The sequence below is a fragment of the Protopterus annectens genome, chromosome 6.part0 (genome assembly GCF_019279795.1).
Source record: "Protopterus annectens isolate FY-2018-M chromosome 6.part0, PAN1.0, whole genome shotgun sequence".
NCBI lineage: Eukaryota > Metazoa > Chordata > Ceratodontiformes > Protopteridae > Protopterus > Protopterus annectens.
In genome coordinates, this window is record NC_056737.1 from 702,482,655 (window position 1) to 702,506,033 (window position 23,379).

General features: G+C 36.6%; 1 protein-coding gene across 3 annotated transcripts in view; it reads left to right on the top strand.

Annotated features, from left to right (window-relative positions):
• Window positions 1-23,379, top strand: part of ESR2 (estrogen receptor 2) — a 2,041,892-nt gene that overhangs the window by 1,751,973 nt on the left and 266,540 nt on the right. The window lies entirely within an intron of this gene.

Below are 23,379 nucleotides of genomic sequence, written 5' to 3' on the forward strand. Positions count from 1 at the left end.
GAACATAAAGATGCTGTGGTCCCTTACCAGATTCTGGTAGTTCAAAATTTAAACGTTTGGGGGGCTGAAGTTTTACTGTTAAACAGACCATATGACATCAGCCCAGATCAAAATTACCTATTAGCCAATGAAAGTGATCTCTTCAAAATGAACTACGTTAAGGTTTTCTTTAGCCAAAAATATATTACCTTAAAACTGAAAACATATCCTTTATGAGCTGAGATCTGTTGGTATAGCAAGATAAAAATGATCTGGACTAAATTTTTGAAGAGGTGGCTGTCCTAAAATCCCATGGGAATCAATGAGAATGTCCCACAAAAATATAAGACATATCATTGACCCATGATTATCTGATTATCTGCATTTCTTCAGCTTTGGGGCAATTATTATAGGAAATGTAATGAAACAAACAGTCTGGTTTAATATATTTAATCATGTACAGCAGCTTATTCTGGAAAATGGATTGATTCCTTTTCTAATTTTCCAGACTGAATTTTGTGTGTCTTTATGCAAGACATATTCATGATATAACCAAAATATATATTTTCCACATTTCTAATATTTGTTTCCCATGGCATTGGATTCTTCTTTCATCATAACTTCCCCAGGGAGTAAATTGTAAGTAAAATTTAGAGCAGGGGTGAATATTATTTTAAGGAGACTTTAATATTTAAATAATACTGTATTTGCAGATGGCATTGACTCTTAAGAGTTTACTATGGGCAAGTATAGCCATGTAGATAATCAGATTCATTTTCAGTATTCAAAGATGAGCTACACCATGGTAAAAAAAAATCTAGTAAGTTACCTCATTGCATGTGAACTACTAAGTCTGAGGCTGTTAATAAGACAATATCAAAGTGGAACTTAAAATTAACTGTTACATTAGACGTCTCCATTTTTGACAGCCATGTGGACTGTACTCTTTTGTAGATTCTTCAGGAACAGAATGATAGAGCAAGAAATTTGGCACAGACCATATTTATTTCCTCAAAGAATGAGCTGAATTTACAATAAAGTAAGATGTCATTGATGTTTCAGATAGGATCATGATGACATATCTGGAGAGCTGGCCCAAGCAGTTTTCTCATGGTGGGAAATGACCCATCAGCTTTTCCACTCATTTACAAAATGTAATCTCAACTGCTATTATGAAGTATGCTTACATCTCATACACCATAGTAGATCCATTCATTTCCTAACTTTTCACAAGCAGTTGTTTGTAACTCATGGGGTATGGATCTCACAGAGATTGTTTCATTGCATGTGCATATTGTATCATATGAAAGCTGAGGTAAGTGAGCATTACACTTTCTAGTCTCAGTATTTAGAAAGCTGATATTGTGTTCCATCAACTTTTTATTGGAGACTCGTGTGTGTCTGTGTGTGTCTGTGTGTGTGTATACATACATGCGTATATATGTACGTGTATATATATAATATAATATAGTATATATATATGTGTGTGTGTGTTCATCAAAAATCAAACACTCATAAGAATAAATAAAGAAAATTTTACATCGAATTTAGAGTGATCAAAAACAACAAAAGACAAAACTAATCATATATAATGTGTGTGTCTGTGAGTGTGTATGTGTGTACGCAGGTATGCATATAAAATAAATGCTGCCTACAATATGTAAATAGCATATGTTCATGCACTGCATTCCTTTATATAAGAATAAATCATATACACTCCCCTTATAGAAGGCAAGTTTTATCCAACTTGGCAGACTGTAACTACAAAATGCATGTACATGCCTGCATTTGACTGTAAAATAGAGAAAAATAACTAAATCAGCATTTGATAATTCTTAGTAAATTTTTATTTAATTATAGATGGCCATAGGTTTATACTTCATCTAAGATCGCCATTCCACTGTAAAGGATTTAAAAGTAGATTAATGCTAAAGTTGGCTAGGCCATATAGGTATGTGATTAGTCTACAAATATACAATGTATCTTTTGATCATTGGTTGATCAGACTGACATTTTTTGATCAATAAATGTCCCACCTTTTTTGTTGGTGCAAGGAATCCTTTCATCAAATGCATGATTTTTGTCTTTTGTTATGAGTTTTGTTTTTTGTTGGTATACAAGATTGTAGTCATGTTTTTACTAAAGATCGGTTTTGTATTTTTTACTCTGTTTAGCAATTGAGGTAATCTATATTTTTGTTTTTAGATTTGGAAAGCTGTGGACATCCCTCGGTTGAATTTTTATGTGTTGGTTTTCTGCATAATTTTATTTGGTGCAGCATGATCTCTGTTGTAAGGGAACACTGTGTATTGTGAAAAGAAATGTATCCCTCAGCCCCACTGCTGTGTGACTTTTTGAGTTGTTGTATATAGGTAAGGTGGTGTGAGAATGAAACTGTCTACATGGAAGGTACAGATGGACGTTCACCCTGGAAAAATAGATTTTTTTATGTTTACTGCTCTTTAGGGGAGAAAAAACTTTTTGCTTGATCTATAAGAATTTGCAAAATGTTCATTGCAGTGTCCTAAGTTATTTCCTAAGAGTCTTGTGCCATGATCAATACAGGAAAATTACATGGTGGTTTCTTTCCAGTGACAGAAAAAGTTATTTTTTTTTCCTTGGAGAAATGCATATGACTTTTCTCCCTGATATAAGGAAAATTAAATACAGATACATTCCAGATTTATACTGTATATGCAATCTTGAAAAGTAGTCATATGTATCTACTCCTGATGGAAATAGTGTGCAATGCAGGTTGGTAAACTGTCATTATGAAGTGCTTGTCACACAGAACCTAAGTATAGAAAGCAACTCTAACACCCTTATATGTTTATTAAGAAAACTTTCAGATAATCATGCTAACCTGAGTCAGTTAAGCCATTTTTTTGTGTCCTGTAGCCAACAAAGTTTCAAATGTTTGAACCATCCCGTAGAAAATCTCATTTATAAAAACATCAGCAAGTATTATATCTAGTAATAAAATAGCAATAAAATAAACCTGAATTCTGACCATTGACAAATGATTAACTACTTAAAACACCCATTTCAACAATGACAAAATAAACTAATCAGATATTAATGGCACTTATTGCACTAGAAAGTTACTTAGTAATACTTCATCTTCATCCATGTACTTATTGCTAATCAGGATGTGTCAGGGAAAATAAGTAATCCTAGCATCAAAGGAATAAGGTACTATGAAACCATTTGAAGGCATAAGTGCAACCACGTCGGGGTATTTTTTCCCGTTAGATTTGCATCATCTACTAACATTTGTAAGCTATCTGTTTCCTTCATACCCCTTATAACCTCTTCTTCTGCAGGAGAATCTCTTGTCTTCTACCTAGATGTAATCACTTGTTTAGAAGCTAAAAGTGAAAGTTCCAATGTGGTACTGTCTACCCTGAAGAATGATTGTATCTGCCCTAAACCTACCAGGAATAAAGAATGGAAGTATCACAATGTTTTGTATATCTTGCTTAAAGTTGCTTAGTTCACTGCATTCCAAAAATGCACTCATCCTGTCTCCCAAGACCCATCTGGTACACCTTCAACACTTAGGACTAAGTGCTGGAAATATGTAGTTCTACCTTGCTGGAATATAACAAAACTTAAAAAGTCATTACCAAAGAGTCGAAATTTCCTCCACCTAGTAGTATATCTCAGTGCCAGCAGTAACCAGTTCCATATACCTTGTGCAATCTGTGCCTTCAGTCCTGTTTCCCAAAATATGCTATATATTTTGATTTCCTTCACCTTAACACCCCCAGAGTTTTGCATAATCTGCTAACAATTCCATTCTACAAACAAGATTACCCCTTTGTCTCCAGCAACCACGTCACTCAACGAGGCCAATTTGGTTGTTCCACTCCCATTAAGTTAATGTTTCTCCACCCCTCTAATAGGTTGTTATGTACACTTTCAGAGTCATGCCTTTCTCTGTAAGTGTTGGAAAGGAATTCCAAGGTTACTTGTTTCCCATCCTTAAGGAGATGTTGCTAGTATACCAGCCTTTTACACCTACTCAAAAGCTTATATAGTCTTTTAACTCGTATATCCCAATGTTTGGACATGGCTGTTGACAACAGATCTCCCATCCTAGAAGGTGTTATCATTTTTCCCAGTTCCTGTTATATTAGCACTGTAAACTGTTTGCTGGTCAGCGGGCAGGTAGCAGGCTGTTTTACTTTTAACTTCTTTTGAATTGTCAGACAATTTCTGTATACTACCCAAATCTCTGAGATTTTGATCCTTTGTCCTCTAGAATTCTTAAACAAATAAGCCGATAGTTACATTGCTGTCTGTTTGACAGAGTTCTCTAAGTGCTTTACTGTCTTTTAAAGCTAGTAAAAAACTGTTTTGCTTTATTCACATATGTATTTATTTCTAAATTGCTTGATAATTATATACCAATACATCATGAAGCATATTGAGCCTTGACACCGTACAATACAACTCAAAAGTCAGTCTCTCCCAAGCTCTTCTATAGAGAGAGACCGTATTAAAATCTTCAATGATATCATGCAGCTTTCTGAAACCCATTGGAACTACTTGGTCATTTTCTTAAATTTATGGTGGAAATCCCATGGGAAAGAATAGAAAGTTCCTGTAATGCATTGATCAGTAAAGACTAAACTTGACAAAGATTGTACACTTTGCATGAAGTCTGAACAAATCCTCTTTTATGTGTAGAAGAAGTACTTATATCTTGGCAGGATTTCATTATACATGACATCTGTCAAGGCAGCTAGCATATTCACCAATTTTAAAGTTAAGTAAGTCAATATAATTAGCTGTTAGTCTGACTGTCCTGAATATTGTACCGCTTTATGGAAGCAACCCTCAATCTTGCTACCAGAAGCTCTAAATACAATGCAAACAAGCGGGGAGAGAGAGAGAGTACATTTGCATTTCTGAAAGCACCAATTGTAGTGGAAAGCCTAGCTTCAAATTTAGTTTTAGCTGCCACATCCTTATAAAGAGAATGAATCAACAGACATAATGTGAAATCTCCTATTTAATCACACCTTGAAGAGATGATGGCAATCAATTCAAAAATACTCTTAGCATTGAGATTTGCTCTAAAAAGAAGAAAAACCTCTCTCTGAGGCACTGAGGCATCTTCAGTCAAGATGGAAGCCTTAACTAAACTGTCAGAGGTGATATGACCAGGTGAACAAAACTGATTTAAATGAATCAAGAAAAGGAGAGGTTTCACTGGTCTTTTGCAAATAGAGCAGTAAGTAACTTGTAACCTTGATTTAAAATGCAAATGGGTCTCTACAATCCCACCTGAGTGAGATATTTTCTTTGTTTACATACTACCACAATAATTGCCTTCTTCCATGGGGGGTTACAACCAGTAGATAACGTTTGGTTGGATGAAGTTGTTGTTGTTGTTGTTGTTGTGTCTTTCGGCTTTTCCCGGTTAGGGGTCACCACAGCGGAACTCCAGTCCGCTAATGATTGGCAGTAGATTTTTACATGCCGAGTTGCCAGCTCTGATGCACAACCTTTAACAAAGGTACGCCCATTCACGTATGTCTCCACACAGAAGACGCTCTAGCTGAGAATTGAACAAGACAACGTCTTACTGTGAGGCAACAACGCTACCGCAGCACCACCACCGGTTGGATGAAGTTGTAAAACTATGTAAAAAATATATCACTGCCTGTCAAGTATATGTATGAAGACAGGCCATCAGGACCAAGAGGCATATCCCTTTTCATATCTTTTAGAACTAGTTTACTACTAATTGTACTTCTACACTGAACTCCATCAGAAGTGAATGTGCCTGCTGCTGAGCTAATTTGGGTAAATCAAGCAGCCTCAAGTAGCAATCACTGTCTGTCTGACATCTCATTACTTTGGTCCTTCTCATAAAGCCTACTATAGAGATGGCAAATGTAGTATTTTGGGAGTGTTTATCAACTTCTCAGAAGCAATATTTTTCATGTTAGTAACTACCATGTCGGAAAGCTGTTCCCTAATCCATAAAGTTACATTTTAATGGGTAGTGACATCAAAATTCATCACAGTCAGGATTTGCCTAGGTTAATCCACTTTTTAGTTTACTAAACTGTTAAGTTTGTCCTTAATCTCTTGCAGTTGTCACTCCACCTGTGTGTGTCATTGGATCATTTTTCACTGCAACCTCATCAATTTATGTTGATATTGCCTTAGCCTGACCTATATTTCTCCTTATTTAGTAGTCATATAATCTGTAAATAACTTAGTTAAAGCTTTCTGAATGAGTCCCACAGTTTTTGAAAAGCATACCTAACCTGTAGAAACAGTCTCTGGCAATCAACTAAAAATTCTACAGTTTTCATTGGAAATATTCTCCCTTATAAAAACTCGATTGCCTCCAGTGTCTTTTAAAAGAACTTGAATCCCAAATTAAATTTTAGCACCATTTTGGTATGAGTACATCAGTTCCTTTCACATATAGACACACCCTTAGAACAAGTAGTGCACCTATTATGTTTTGTTATGGTGAAATGAAAGAAAATCTGTCTATAGGAATTTATTTCACCTTGTTTCAGCACATTCTAAAGGGTGTGTTCAAATAAACGCACACACAAACACATGCACACATATTAATATTCCCTGACAGTCCAGATCCATGATCTTTTGATTGTGATCAGGTGACTGAAGGTCAGTTTCATACCCAGAATAACCCCACTCCTACAAGTACCCCATTTTTGATAGATTTGTTTCATTTTTCTGATCCTGAAAGACCGTATACCCATGATAATGTACATAGCTTACTTCTCACATACAGATGCAAGTCCTCTACCCATTCACCCTTTCTGCTCTTAGTAACATATTCAGATCATTTCACACATATGCAGACACACACACACACACACACACACACACACACACACACACACACACACACACCGGATCACTTAGCAGTGATCAGGTAACAGTAAAGTAGCTGATATTCTATACTGTAATCCCCACCTGGCTTTACCCTTTCTGGTTGGGTGCAGCTCTGCTGTAACACAGTGAATAAGTGAAATTCTACAATAATAAATTATTTAGCTTGTTTCACAGACTGACAACCCCCCTAGTCATAATAATTTTATCTTAATGAAAAAACAATATGCTTTCCCATACTGATTGACCATCATCTCAGGTTGCCTCTTTATTACTGGACGCACTTCCTAGTTTTAGTCCCAAAAGGGTTTTCTATGCATGGTGTTCTGGGTGGCTTTTTTGGGATATATCTTCTGTTTTTGCATAACATTGAACTTTATCTTTTATACCCTTCTTGTTGATTACTTCCTAGTTTTATCACAAAAACATAAAAAATGGCAAAACTTCAAACCACATTAAAAAAAAAAAAATGACAAGGAAATCCACTGACAGGACATATAGTTCTTTTATTGCATCTGTTCTGGTACCTCGGCTTCTTGCCTTCTGTTGGAACTTATATGTTCCTTATATACCCGTCCTTACCACCAATAATTCAATTAAAAATTTCCAATCAAATAATTACTACATTGATTACATTAATTGGATACCTTACTACAAAGCCAATTTTTAAATTGCAAACAGACTGAAAAAATGCTTTTTAAACTCACAATTATTGCCCCTGTGAAATGCAGTTTCATTCATTGAAAACTAACAATTAATATATATACATCTGTAATGCTATGATTTTACAAATTATTTTTTTTCTTTATAAATATATAAACATGCCCAACACTAAATGCATCCAATGTAAATGCATCAAATATTAAATACCTAAACAGTATAAAATTGATGAATTGCCTTATAAATAACTAATCTATATTTATTCCTTCCTTTAGATATAAAACTTTAACATATAATAAAGTGTGGACCAAGATTTTATAAAATTTTATATATTCTTTTAAACTTGATTTTCTAACTTTTATGAATGTTCATATTTACTACTAAGTTATGTTAAATATTCAAAAAGAATTATATGTCCTGTAAGTGTTATTTCCTTGTCGTTTTTTTTTAATGTGGTTTGAAGTACTTCTTAGTTTTACTCTGTTCAAGTGGATATAATTTTGTGCAAAATAAGTAATATAGTCAACTCATTTCAGAGACACCCACACATAGATTTCCCCACCTTCAGCAGTCCGTATTTACCTGTGTTCAAAATTACCAGTATAAGTACAAGGAACTTGCCCTATCTAAAAATCAGAAGGTCACATTAAGAAAACAGATACTTGCATTTAGGAGATCTGCCTCTTCCCAAATGGTCCTTTGCCCCAACCTCCAACTGGTATTGTTCTTCCTCAAGTCTTAATCATGTATAGTAGTAATGCACAGTGAAACAGATGGTACCTAATGCATGTCACATACTGCTTTGCATCATGTCCTAAAAATAGGAATCTAATGCTAAAAGCATCCTATCTGATATGCACTTTTTAATATTATTAGTATTAATTTAAGTAAATAAATGCCACAAAATCATATTATTTCTTAAATTAGAGAATTTGCATAAATTACAAAAAAGGAAGTTGTTTTCCAAAATATTTGGTTTTATTATGCTCTAATAATTAAAAAGGACTGCTTCATGAATCATAATACATTTTGTAGTTTTTAAATTCTAATTATATTTCCTAGCTAAAGAAGTAATTTAGAGAATGAGAATAATGTTTTGCTGAAATTATAATTATCAACAAAACTAAAATGAGAACAAACCCTGTGTCAAAGGGAAAACAGCACATTTGTCTGTGTTAGCAAATAAGAAGTAATTATTGGATCCTTCATTCTTAAACACATAAGCTGGCAGTTATGTTGCTGTCTGTTTGGAAGAGCTCTCTTAAGTGCCTTACTGTCTTAACACTGTTTCTTGCTTTATTTATCTATTTATTTTTCTGTAACTGGTAGTACATAGAGTGGATAAATCTCCATGCACTATTAAGAATCAGGTCACCAGTCATAACCATTTTAATCCTATGTTCTTGGCAGCTACAGCTTTGGTGTCAAGGTGAATTTTTTGGCAACCAAGTCTTGAATATATAACAAGCCAGTTATTATCACAGTTCTATATATATATTATACTATTTTATATTTCTCTGTCACTTAATAACAGAATGTTAATACAGTTTTATTCATTTGCAAACAATAGAACTTAAAAGTAGATTATAAATTCTTAACAAGAATTATTTATTTTGTGAAAGCATTGACACTTCAGAGTGTTGGTTGTCTTTGTGATAACTACACACCTAAGGGTGGGGAGGCAGTTGTTTTTTCAGTCTGTTTCATTACTATGCCCCTAGAAGAGTGTTTATCAGACAACCAGCAGCTACTTTTGTCTTCTTGCTTATTTTGTGTACAATTCTTCCCTAGGTCACACAGTATTCCTAGTTTTAGCTAATAATTTTTGATTCATTCCATTTGGTTTTGAAAACATTTTAATGTACTAAACTGTTGATGTGAAAATTTAAAATTTAGACTAATCACTTTTATATGTGACAGTATATAAGATTTTTGGACATAAAGACCTGTTAAGAAGCTCAGTGACTCAGTTGTGTCATTGTATATGGCCACAATATTTTAAAATTGTTTTATTCATTCATTCACTGTATAGTCAATTATAATTGTTGGGGGTACATATGTCAGTGATTTAGTTCATTTAGCTATGTACATGTCATTGCTTGTATGGTCATTTGCAGTATTCATGAACCATTCTGCTAATGAGGTAACTTTACCGATAAAATCACTTCAGTTAATTTTTTTCTAAATTCCTTAAAAATCAGCCACCACATACATCATGATGTGACAGAAATCGTGTCATAATAAAGGTAGATCTAAGTAATGGCAATTATTTTGTGAAGCTAACAGTTTTAAACATTGTCTAATGTATTGCATCCATGTTTGTCCGTGATTCTGTCTGCTTTGCTGGCACCTCCGCTGTCTTTTATTTTCTTTTTTCCAAATTTTGATGATTTCCTTTCAGTAACTGTTCATTCTGCTGTGCCATAGCTTTCACCTGATATACTCTCTGCCCTATCAGATTTCATTACCCATTTCCTGAGGGAGAACCAGGTGAAATGCTCAGAAGCATGCTGATGCTATGGTGCTGTCACCTTCTGAAGTAGGACTGTGAACAGAACATTTACACTGCCATATGAAGATCTCATCAAAAGCAAAGACTTCCACTATCAATATATAATTTTCTCTTTTCTTCAGTCCATATGTATTCATATTTATTAAAACTATTCCCAATGTCTTCAAAGTCTTTTGTAAGTCATGTAATTGAGTCACCTCATTCATAAGTGTGTTTGAGGAGCTACTGAGGTGTTTACTAAATTAATCCAGAGTTGCTGCAGCTAATAAAGATGTTTGAATTTTTTTGATTCTCAAATTCTCTGTTCATCTCTGTTCTTGAACCCTTTGGATAAAGTCTGTATTTTATAATATGTACAGTTCTGTTAGGCAAATAGAAGTAAAATAGGCAAAAGTGCTGTATTGCATCTTAGCACTTAGGCTTCTATCTTCTCTGTAAGATAAAATCATTGTTGCTATGCAGTACACCAAATAAACAGTATTAGAACTCATTGGTAATTATTTTATTAAAGACACACACACACACACACACACACACACACACACACACACACACACACACACACTCAAGACACAAAACAACCACAAGTAAATTAACCCTTCTCACTACCACATCACCCTGCTTTCCATAAGTGGCTTCATACTTTTCAGTCTAATGCTGTTTATTTTCCATCCCTTTCTGTCCTTATTTCTCTTATTGATTTTCCTCGTTATTATTTGCGAACGTCTTTTTTTTCCATAAGTAGTTAAGACTTAACTTAGATATTCAGCCCCAACTCAATTTTCAAATCTGAGTTCTCAACTGTAAAATGCATTTTCTGAAAACACCTCTGTATCACATTTTTTCCTCTGCTAATGCTTCTAGACAGTAGTGTAGCTCGGGTGGAGCAAGAGTGGCAACTGCTGTCGGTGCCAAGTGTTGGAAGGGGCATGATCAGCCAATCCTAATCTCTAATGTAAACAAGCTTTTAAAAAACGATATTGCATTTGCAGTCAAACTTGAGTGCTGTAGCACTCTGTGTGGTCTAAACAGTAGCAACTGATTGGTACAGTGTAAAAGTAAAAAAAAAATACAGTCACATTTTAACTAAAACCTTAGTGATGTAGCATTTTTAATAAGAATAAATTATTATTATTTTTTAATAAAATGGAGGGAGGTTGGGGGCAGGACACAGAAACAGGATCTGAATGGCTGAGTAGGGATGTGTGTATTGTGCATCTGGCCACCTGATTGCTGTGCCAGTGGAAGGAATGTCTTTCTTTTTTTTTTTTCTTCTTCAGTGGAAGAGCTGGGGCAGGTTGTAATAAGCCAATCACTACAGTGATCAGATTAATATAGTACTTTTTTTTTCTTCACTTGAAGAGCTGAGATGGCGGGGCCCTGGTTTATTGTACCGGCACAGGGCACTGGCTGAGCCAGCTACAATTCTGCTTCTACTATAGCTTAAGACCACCTATCTGCATTTCCTTGGGGAATAATACCACTTCAACCACCACAGTATTTATGAGGAATAGCAAAAGGCACAGTATGAATATATTAGTTGCATAGCAGACAGAAGTTTGGTTGCTGTGTTTAGATTACAGTATGTGTTTGCCATTATATTCAAAAGTTATTTTGAAGGTTGTCAAAGGAAAAATATACTTTAAAAATTATCAAAACACGGTAGGTTCAGGTTAAGGCACTTTAATGTTGCAGCAAGGAGAAAAAAACTTGCTAATACAGAGTTTGTCTAACCAGAAACAGGAAATACTTTCATTTTTATGCATTCTTAAACTGGTTATGTCCTACCAAGCTGATGTAACAGATTACCACCTTTTTCATCATCATCTGTTGACCATCTTTCCCATGAATTTCTGCTGATTTATCAATTTTTATGTGAAACTTCCTGAGGAAAACAACATGGCCTTGATTACTCCCAGTTAGATACATGTTATGTTACCATTCAAGATACTATGGCTAACTCAAGCACAATGCTAGCAGTTCATTTCTCTAATAATCCTTTGTCTACTTTATCTCTAAGTTACTGCAGCTGCACATGTTCCCATCCTTCGAACAGAGCTAATTGTCTAAAATCATTACATTTACAGAATATAGAATTGTTCATTCATTCATTCCTGACCTAGCAGATAAGCACCTGCTTCTCAAGTACATTTCCAAAAGGCATAAACATGAATATTGCTGTGCTAGCAGTTACTAGGTCAGAGGGCAACCTGCAAGTTTCAGAAAGCATACTGCATTTTTCAAAAAGCATCTTTTTCAGTCTCATATGAAACTCAATTTGTATAAAATACAGTGCATGAAAAATAGAATGAAAAGCGTATTAAAATACTTGGTTATTAATTGGCATTAAGCATACACACATTAACACATATTTTTCTAACATTTCCCTCCTGTTAATACTTTTTTATTCTATTTTCAAAAAAGAATAAACAGTTTGCTTCTTTTCCTAACCTCTTCCACTCAGGATTTGCAGTTAAGAAAGTCATTCAGTTTAAACTTTTATGAAAGTGTTTCGCATTCTAGCAGCTCTTCAAATTCAGTACTTTGATGCATAGTCTCAGATACTGATATATCTATGAATTCTTTGATTAATCCCTTCATGCAGGGGATTCCACAACAAACACAAACTCCTATTAGGAGTAATCCTACCCCAATGGCAATCAATATGTTCATAATATGTTCATAAAGATGGAACTCCACCCCCCAAATGCATTCTGGAAAAAGTCTGTCAGAGGATTTGGGCCTGGCTTGGTCATGGCCGACACTTGCTGAATCACCTCAAGATGATCATTAATTTCATGCTGATGGTCAGGAATAAATGCACAGCATTCTTCTTTGATTAAAGCGCAAGTCCCACCCCTCGCCGCTAGGGTGAAGTCAAGAGCCATTCGGTTTTGAAGTACTACAGTTCTCATGGCATTCAGTTCATCAGTTATCAGTTCAAGAGCAGAAAAAGTTGCATTACTCATTACTTCGAGAAGTTTCGACAGTTTTCGCAGCTCCCATATCGATTTAACTGTACCATATGCAGGTAATATACCTGCCCAGGATATGACAGCATCACTCAAGTCCATGTGTACAAGTTTGGTTCCCACATCACGATGGTCTTTCCAGCCCGCTTCGATCCATCCCACTGGATTCTCAGGTTTCTTAAGTCTTTTTGGTCACGTCTTGGGTATTCCGAATATTTCCCTGAGGCAAAGCCACAGTGTGTCGGATGGCCGGAACCAGGTACCCCAAAAAACAACTGCTAGACCAATTCTCAGGTAACCATTTATATGCCTTTTTACCACACACAAAATAACAGTCCTCTACTTTAGTTGTTACTTTGTTACAAAATGACTGCCCTGCATGAAACATCTTCCTATCTATTACAGATAACTGTTTAAAAAGTACAGGATTGCGTTGTACCTGATCAAGAGTCTTATGCATAGATTTCAGAGTCATAATCTGTACTACAAGATCCACTCAAATCATTTGGTTTTCTATAACATTTATACTGTACTGTAACATTACACTTAATCCATCCTACTTGGATGGTGTCATTTTTGTAAAAACATACAATTCCTTTTTGTGTCACTGGCAAATACAGTGCTACTTTATCATGTGCTTTAATAGCAACTGTGTCAAAAAACAGATTTTCCCAGGTCTCATTGACTCCTAGGGGGATAGCAGTCATCAAACCCCCGTATGCTGTTGGTATGGCCGTACAGACCCAGCAGTTTGAAACATTAAAAGTCTCAGCATACACACGTGTAATTGCCTGATAAGTATTAAAGTTCAGATGCCAGTCTATGTTTGGTTCATTATGTCTAATCAGTTCAACTTTTGTGGCAGGAAAAAGGAGTGGCCACAACAAAAAGAACAGTGTGATTAGCATAGCAATTAAAATGATCATACAAGTTTTCTGAGGTTGCTCAATGTCTCTATTTGCTTTGTACCTGGCCATTTTGTTCTTGTTGTACAACAGTAACAAAGTTTTTGTCCAACTCAAAGTTCTTAACCAGTTTACAGTGCATCAAATGAATCCAGGAAGCTTGCTCTGCAATCTTGACTGCAGTGGGTGTTGACAGTAGTACCTGGTACGGACCTTCCCGCTTCGGAGAACTCCAATTCTTTCGCTTCACAATCTTCATCCAGACCCAGGTGCCTGGGGCTACTGGTGCTTCCGATTTCGGTTGTTCTTTATCTGAAACAGAATTTAACTGCAAAAGTTTGTTATTCAAAAATCTCCTCATATACCCTGCAAGTGAACTATCAGCCTCCTGCTCTGCAGACATGAGAGGTTTCCACTGAGGTGTATAATATGCCCTCCCAAACAAAGTTTCAAAAGGAGTTAATCCCTTTGCATTTGGAACGGTTCTCGTGCTCAACAGTGCTAAAAGCAAACAGTGCACCCAGTTCTTCTGTGTCTCAGTCATCAGTTTCCTAAGCTTGTTCTTCAACACCCCATTATGCCTCTGTACTAACCCTGCAGATTGGGGGTGGTAAGCACAGTGATTTTTCAACGATATTCCAAAATAACGACTGAGTTGCTGTACTGTTTGGTTCACGAAATGTGTACCGTTATCACTATAAATCTTTTCCGGTATGTCAAATCTGGGTATAATTTCATTAACAAGGACCTTTGCAACAGTAGCTGCATCTGGATTTTTAGTCGGAAAAGCTTCTACCCATTTGGAAAACATATTTAAAATGATAAGGCAATACTTTTTATTCTCGCATTTATTCAATTCTATGAAATCCATACAAATAGTATGAAACGGATACGGTGGTGTAGGGAAACTCCCTTGCTTAGGCTTCAATGCCCCTTGTGCGTGATGCTTGTTACAAACATGGCATGCTGCACAAAACTTTTTTGTATAATTTGTAAATCCATAGATTGTAAACACTCGATTCACTAACTGTACCATCCCCCCTGTTGAGACATGGCTCTGCCCATGGCTCAACAATGCTGTATATCTAAACAAATTAGATGGCAAAATTGGTTTCTTTTCCTTGGAGATGTATAGTCCCTTTTCAAGGGTTGCTCCTCGTTTTATCCACTTCTGTTTTTCTAAATTTGTAGTAAGTGTTTGCATTGTTTTTAACATTTCTAAATCTAAGGTCTCAGAGGGTTGTAATTCCTCACTCAAGAGAAAAGCTTCTGTGGCTGAAGCTGCCTGCTTTGCAGCTGTATCAGCCCGTGCATTACCTTTTGAAATCTTATCCTGTTGCTTTGTATGAGCTACGCATTTGCAAATAGCTACTTTTTTAGGTAACTGAATAGAATCTAATAGATCTAAAATAAATTGCGCATGATTAATTGGTTTACCAGTGGATGTTATCATTCCTCTATTTTTCCACTGCTGCGCAAAAACATGTACAGTAGAAAAAGCATACTGACTATCAGTATAAATGTTCACTTTCTTACCTTCTGCTAAGGTACATGCCCTTGTCAAGGCAATCAACTCTGCCACCTGTGCAGATAAATTGTGTGGTAAGGATTTTGCTTCTAAAGTTTCAGTATCAGAAACGACTACATACCCCACTAGGATCCATCCTGTAGAACCCCTCCTGCACAAGCCTTCCACATAGTATGTCACTTCGGCATCATCCAAGGGAACATCCGTAAGGTCTTGTCTAGGTAATGTCTTTTGCTCAATCTCCTGCAGCAGCAGTGCGGTTTGCCATCTGCCGGGGTTGGGAGCAAGGTTGATGGATTCAAAGTTGTGCATTGTTCAATTGTCATATGAGGTTGGCTCAACAGTATAGTCATACAGGACAGATGTCTAGCAGGAGAAAGATATGCTACTTTTTCTTGCAGTAAAATAATTGCGACTGCATGAGGCACTCTCAATGTGAGAGGGTGGAATAACACTACTGAGGCTGAAGCCTGCACTGCCATTGCAGCTGCAACTACTGCTTGTACACAGTGGGGCAGGGACCACGCCACTGGGTCTAACTGTGACGAGTAGTAAGCTATGGGGCGTTGCTTGTCCCCATGTTGCTGTGTCAATACTGATGTCATATAACCCTGCTTACAGTCTACAGTTTGAATAAATTGCTTATGATAGTTTGGTAATCCTAAAACTAAGGATGATGCTATCAGTTGTTTCAGCTTGCAGAAAGCTGCTTCTGCTTCTGATGTCCATTGTAATAAATCTTGTGCAGCCATCGGCTTTTTAAATATTAAATTGGCCAGTGGAGCAGATTCCAAAGCATAATTTGGTATCCAGCTTCGACAAAAATTAGTAGTTCCCAGGAAGGACATCATTTCCTTCTTGGTAGTTGGTCTAGGTGCCTGTAATATTGCAGTTTTTCTATCTTTGTCTAATATTCTACCTTCCTTGGATATTACATATCCCAAGTACTTAACTTGTTTTCTCCAAAGTTGTAGCTTGTCCTTGTTTACTTTGTGACCTTGAGTAGCTAAAAACTGTAATAAAGCTATCATGTCCTCCTTGCATTCTTGCTTGGTGGGAGCTGCCAGCAAAATGTCGTCTACATAAAGTAAAATCTGACTACCTCTCGGTGGGATAAATCCCGCCAGGTTGCTTGCCATTTCTTGTGCAAATATTGTTGGACTTTCACAATATCCCTGTGGTAATCTTGTGTATGTATACCGCTTTCCCTGAAATGTAAATGCAAACCAATATTGGCTGTCGGGGTGTATTGGTATAGAGAAAAATGCATTACTAATATCTACCGCAGAAAAATATTTTTGCTCTGGCTTTAAATCATTCGGTAAGGTGTGTGGGTCTGGCACTGTTGCTGCCCTGGGTATGACTGCATTATTTACAGCTTGTAAATCTTGGACCATACGCCATTCCCCATTTGCTTTCCTGACAGGAAACAAGGGTGTATTACATGGTGAATCAGGAGATTCCATTAAAACTCCTTCCTTAAGTAAGGCTGCTATTATAGGTTTGATTCCTATCTCTGCATCCTTTCTCAAGGGATATTGTCTCTTCTGGGGTCTAAAAGCTGACTTTGGTGTAATAGTAATTGGTCCTGCTGTTCGTATGAGTCCTACATCTGATTTCCCTGCTGACCAGAGAATGCCTGGTATGTTTCGCAAGGCTTTTTCCTCTTCTAATAAGAGCAACACTCAGCTATTATCACTAGCCTGTGAGTGCACAGCTTGGTGTGTCTGTGTAATACAATTCAGTTTCTGTTTCTGTACTCCTTGTTCGGAGAGCTCTAATTCTGTCTGCTTTTCCCATCTTGTGACTTTTTCACCTAAGTCTGCCCATTTCAAATTTTTATTCTTAGTTAAGCTAACATGTGGCAATTGATTAGATTTGTAAAGTGCTAAAAATTCCTGGGGCAATAAACAGCTCACTACACTGTTTCCCTCTGCATCCCAGTACAAATTTCGTAACACTAGTCTGTTTGCATGGTTCTGAAACAATTCCTGTTCATAATCTTTATCAGGTCCTGGTTTATTACAGTAATATAAAGTACAATGCAACAAATGCTGTTTGTCAATGTCGAGGGAGGGGGACTTACTGATGGATACATTCATCAGTTCTTCGGTTACTGCCCCTGGACCAGTCGTAACTAAGTTCTGGCTGTGCCAATAATATGTCTCACCCTCCGGTCGCACTACAAAAGTATCCATCTGTCACTGTGCTTCCATACCCTGCATGGTTGGAACTACGGCTATGCCAAATATCTGCATTAAGTCTCTACCCAAAAGGTTTACTGGGCATTTTGCAGAAACCACAATTTTACTTCTCTGGGTCATCCCTGAAACAGGGTCTGTTATTGCTATGTCATGGGAGAGTGGCTCCCGATACAGCTGTCCATTAGCTGCCTTCACTAGTATATAATCTGATGATTCTGAATCTTCCGGTAATTTGGAAGGGTGTATCAGGGTCCGTGAGGCCCCTGAGTCACACAAAAATTTGACTTCCCTCCCCTCTACCAGAAGCGTCACTTCCGGTTTTGTATCTGCTAAGTAAAGCTCTAAACTCAATAAAGCTAAGTCCAAAATTTCATTTTCTTCAATGTCTGCAAATTCATGTACATCCTCTACCCCTTCTGTCACGTCCTCTACTCTTACTTTCACATTTGTACTTGTCTTTTCCTGCTTATTTTCATTTAGTGATTCCTGACTATCATATAGTCATTCTTCATCTTCCTTATTCTCTGTAGTCACCTTCTTATTTAGCCTGTAATCACTTGCTAAATGTCCTTTTTTCTTGCACTTAAAGCATTCTCCTTTTTTCTTTCTTTCTTCAAAATCTTCTGATCGCTTGTCAGATTGTTTATTTCCCTGGGCATTTTTCTTGCCCTTTTTCCCAGTTTGTACTACAAATACTTCTGACCCATCTTCTGCCGAAAATACTTGTTTTCTTTTTCTTTTTACTATTAAAATGTCTCTCTGCATGTCTAGCATATTCAAGTAATGGCTGTAATCTACTTGTACGATGATCTACCATGTGCTTTGTAATAAAGCTGCTAATGGGAGTTATACTACCCTTCAAGAATGCATTCTTTAACTGTTCTTCATATGAGGAATCTTGTGTCTGGTTTTCTGGTATCTGCATTCCACAGTGGTTATTAAAACATTCTAACAGTCTAGCATAATATCTATCAACTGTTTCACCTTCTTGTTGAATGCACTGATTAATGCAAGTCCAATCAGCCCTAGGCTTCCACTTTTCAGAGATTCGGTCTGTCAGACCTTTCACTCTGCCATCCAGTTCTGCATTAGTATGTGGGAGTGGTCTAAGTTGTGCATCACGAGGATTCCAGTCGCCACTGATCATGTGCCAATCTGGACCCACAATTTGTCTAACTACTTTTTCTACTTCTCCATTGAAATGGTAACTTAATCTCATACCCTGTAAGTCTTCTAAAAACTTTCGAAAATTCACTTTTGGGTGGGGAATTCCCTCTGTGGCTTTCTGGATATCTTCCGGTGTCCACGGTCTATAAACAAAAAGAGTCTGATCCTGTCCTGCCTGAGGATTTGGTACTTCTATGAGTGGGCATATCTCTTCTTCACTCATAGCCTGTGATTTTCTGTTTATTTCACTTAATTCAATCTCCCTCCTCAAGTCGCGTGTTTGAGACCTTGTCTCGATAGGATCCCTGACAAACAGTTGTGATTTTGCAGGAACAGCTGGGTATAGCAGAGGTGGATCGGTTTGTCCACTCGCTTCATATTCTGGTAAGGGAAGCGGAGGGGGTGAAGGAGGGGCCGTTGCTATTACCAAGTTATTATCTTCTTTGTCTAAGAACATTGTTTTTGAATTCTTTATTCTCTGTTCCCTGCGATTTGCTTCCTCAAGCTACCTATGCGCCTGAGGGACTCCTAATTGTCGTTGCTTTTTTAGTTGACCTATCGCTTCTATTTTTAATTGCTTAACAAGTTTCATAAGTGCAAGTTTATCTAAATTACCATCAAATTTATACTTATCAACCCATTTTGTGTAATACTTAACATTGTTAGCACGCTGTAATTGCATATATTTCACGTCTTCAGTTAGGGGCGGGTCTCGGGAACTTTTTGTGCACTGATTTCCCATTGTTGCCTTAGCTAAGCTGTAAATTGTTACGTAGCCCTTTTTATCACGTGGTACCACAGTTCTATAACTTTTCACAGTTTATCTAGAATAACTGCCTACCTATTCTGTTTCCCTGATCTATGATAAAAACAGTAACCCCTTTTTCTGTCCCTGATCTGCACATGCAAATCTACCTGACAAAAAAACAGTTCTGTAATTAGTCCCTGATCTTAAAACAGAAATAAGGTAATTCCTCCTTACCTGACCCTCAGTGAGTTGATCCACCGGATCGTTGACTCATCCTCCATCCCAGATCAGAAACAGTGACTGCCCTCTTTTGAACGACAATTCAGTCGGAGGTCTTTCAAAGAAGAAGAGCCGATTTGGCCTCTTCTCCATACGGATGCATGCCACCGGGCCCAATTCTGACCTAGGCCTAGAGCGAGAGGTACTTTCCGGTCTGAAGGAACAAACTGTCAAAGGAAAAATATACTTTAAAAATGATCAAAACATGGTAGGTTCAGGTTAAGGCACTTTAATCTTGCAGCAAGGAGACAAAAATGTGCTAATACAGAGTTTGTCTAACCAGAAACAGGAAATACTTTCATTTTTATACATTCTTAAACTGGTTATGTCCTACCAAGCTGACGTAACAGATTACCACCTTTTTCATCATCATCTGTTGACCATCTTTCCCATGAATTTCTGCTGATTTATCAATTTTTATGTGAAACTTCCTGAGGAAAACAACATGGCCTTGATTACTCCCAGTTAGATACATGTTATGTTACCATTCAAGATACTATGGCTAACTCAAGCATAATTCTAGCAGTTATTTTTTCTAATAATCCTTTGTCTACTTTACCTCTACGTTACTGCAACTGCACATGTTCCCATCCTTCGAACAGAGCTAATTGTCTAAAATCATTACATTTACAGAATATAGAATTGTTCATTCATTCGTTCCTGACCTAGCAGATAAGCACCTGCTTCTCAAATACATTTCCAAAAGGCATAAACATGAATATTGCTGTGTTAGCAGTTACTAGGTCAGAGGGCAACTTGCAAGTTTCAGAAAGCATACTGCAGTTTTCAAAAAGCATCTTTTTCAGTCTCATATGAAACTCAATTTGTATAAAATACAGTGCATGAAAAATAGAATGAAAAGTGTATTAAAATACTTGGTTATTAATTGGCATTAAGCATACACACATTAATACATATTTTTCTAACAAAGGTATGCACTGAAATGATAAAAAAATAACATGCACCAGCAATGATGAGTGATTCATCGATTTTGAAGAATTTATTCATGTAACTAGCCTGTACCTGTATAACAGCACACTTTCTTGTAACTGTTTATGTGGTATTTCTCTTAATTCTTTCAAATGAGAAGTACCAAATAATATTAAAAAAAATGTCAAAACTAATTTTCTTTCCTTCTCTCCTTTAAGACACATCTCCCTGACTTGACTGTAAGAGTAATTTGAATTGTCCACCCTTTATAGTACCAATATCCTTGTTTGTAGCACTTGTAAACAGAATTGGTTAGCAGTGGGATTAACTGTAGTTCTGCCACGTGTGTAGCTGTAAACTAGCTAGTCTGATTTGGGCTGACACTTAAAATAGATGTGGACTCTTATGTATTTCATGCCTCACAGCCTTTATTAAGTGGAGCAACTCCAGCTGTAATAACTGTGATAACTGAACTACTCCTTATTTATCTTCACCATCCTGTTAGTTGTATTATTACTATTATTTCTGAGGAAGAATGCCATAAATTGCCCTCTAGGCAGGATAACAAAAATTAATTTATAATGCAGTATGTAAGATAGTAAAGGACAGACGTGTGTGTGTGACTTAAACTTTTTTGAATTTGATGAAGGCCAAGTCATACAAGAAAACTTGCCATTTGCTTTTAAAAATGTCTATTCCACAATTTTCTATACTTGCTTCTTTTCTAATTCTGGCTGTAGAAATATATGTCAGATTAACTACCATAAAGGAAAAAGGTAAATGTATTGTCAAAATACACAGATTGAAGAAAGAAAAATAAAAAACAGTGGAGATCTTTTCTGTCTTTTGGCATATTTCTTAGGTGTAGTCTGTTATTGTTCCTTTCTCTAATAGCAATATTGTGGCCTACTTTAATGATTCATGTGAGTTCTCATGAGCACTGCTTTTTTTAACGGCAGCTCCAACATTCTTAGAAGTCATTTTATTTATTTGCTAAACTTGATTTTTTTCAAGCTGCTTTACAGTCTGTTTCTCTCATTTTTCTTGAGCTATATAGTGCCACTAATGAATTATTGATCTGATGTTGTCCATTTTCATTAATTCCTCAACTCTTGGGTTTGGATGCAATCCTCAAATCTGACTCACATGCTTCTTCCAGCTTGTGGAACACTGAAACTCTCAAGCTCCTCCCTTTACTCATAATGCCCTAGTCACCCAACATACTTCAGATCTCATTTGCTGCCATAGTATTTGGACTAGTCACTGTAAACTGTCAAGTGAGCAGTTAGTGATTTTTTGTGAGTTCATTTTCAGTTGATATGTTTATGATTTTCTACACATCTTTTGCTCTTTCCTCCCTTTTATAACTTTTGTAATTTTTTGGAAGTTATTTCTAAGTTCTTTTCTACCCTTTATTAGATTATTCTTTTGACTATTCCCTAATACCGTTGATGGTAATCTGTCCCTTAAAGTACTTGTTAGTGCTCACTTTTAAATTACCATTGTTGGTAATTTCTCCTTTTTCTTTACATATCTATATTCATATCTACATATATTTTGTGTGTATGTATATATATATCTATATCTATATATATATATATCTATATATATATATATATATATATATATATATATATATATATGTGTCTGAATGTGTATAAAATAAAACTTTTCTTCTGATTTATTCTACTTATTGTCTGTATTATGTGTTGGGCACCGAGCTGACAACTCGACACCATAAAACTCCACTGCCAATCATGAGCAGACAGGTGATCTGCTGTGGCGACCCCTAACCAGGAAAAGCCGAAAGAAGAAGAAGAATTGTCTGTATTATGCATGATAAACTTTTGGGGTTTTAAAAAAATGTCTGGCCTGTGACCACAAAATTCCCACCTCAGATGCATATTCAAAGTGCATATATTGTTTAGGGTCTACTCACCTTGACACCGACTGTGAGATCTGTAACGGGTTTAATACAAGTCCGTTGATTGACATAACAAATAACTTAATTCTTAGGGGCTTGCTTCCTCTAAACCTGCTTCTGCAGCCTCTAGGGCTCAAACCACAAAAGAAGAGACCAAAAAGGAGATTCTCCAACTAGAGAGTCTTGTAAAAGATCTCTGGAGCTGACAACGTCTACTGTTTTGGCTCCATCATGAGAACCTCCTCTTAAGCATGCCAAAAAAATCAGATCCAACAGCTTTAGATTCAAAACCTACGGCAGATACATCTCCATGGATCCACTAACCTCAGATATTGTCAGATCCGATCACCTATCAGTTCCCATCCCCTTTTTTGGCACAGTCACCATGACACCATTAAAGACCTTCATCCATGACTTCATCCATTTGATCTTCCAAGAGCCTTGCATAAGCTGATATGGATAGGATGATGAAGTTCTTCAAGATGCAGATACAAATGGGAGTTCTCCCAGCTCCAAACCCATTGGGTCCAGAGACCTTCATCAGTAGTACTCCTCCATTATTTACTGTTCTGAAATCTGACCTTCGGTTTTGGAGCCATCAGATCTGAAAGTCCAGGAGTCATTTGCCTCACATCTGAAGATGTTGGCATCTTTGACTCCGTTGAGTGGGGTGGTGCCAAGTACTT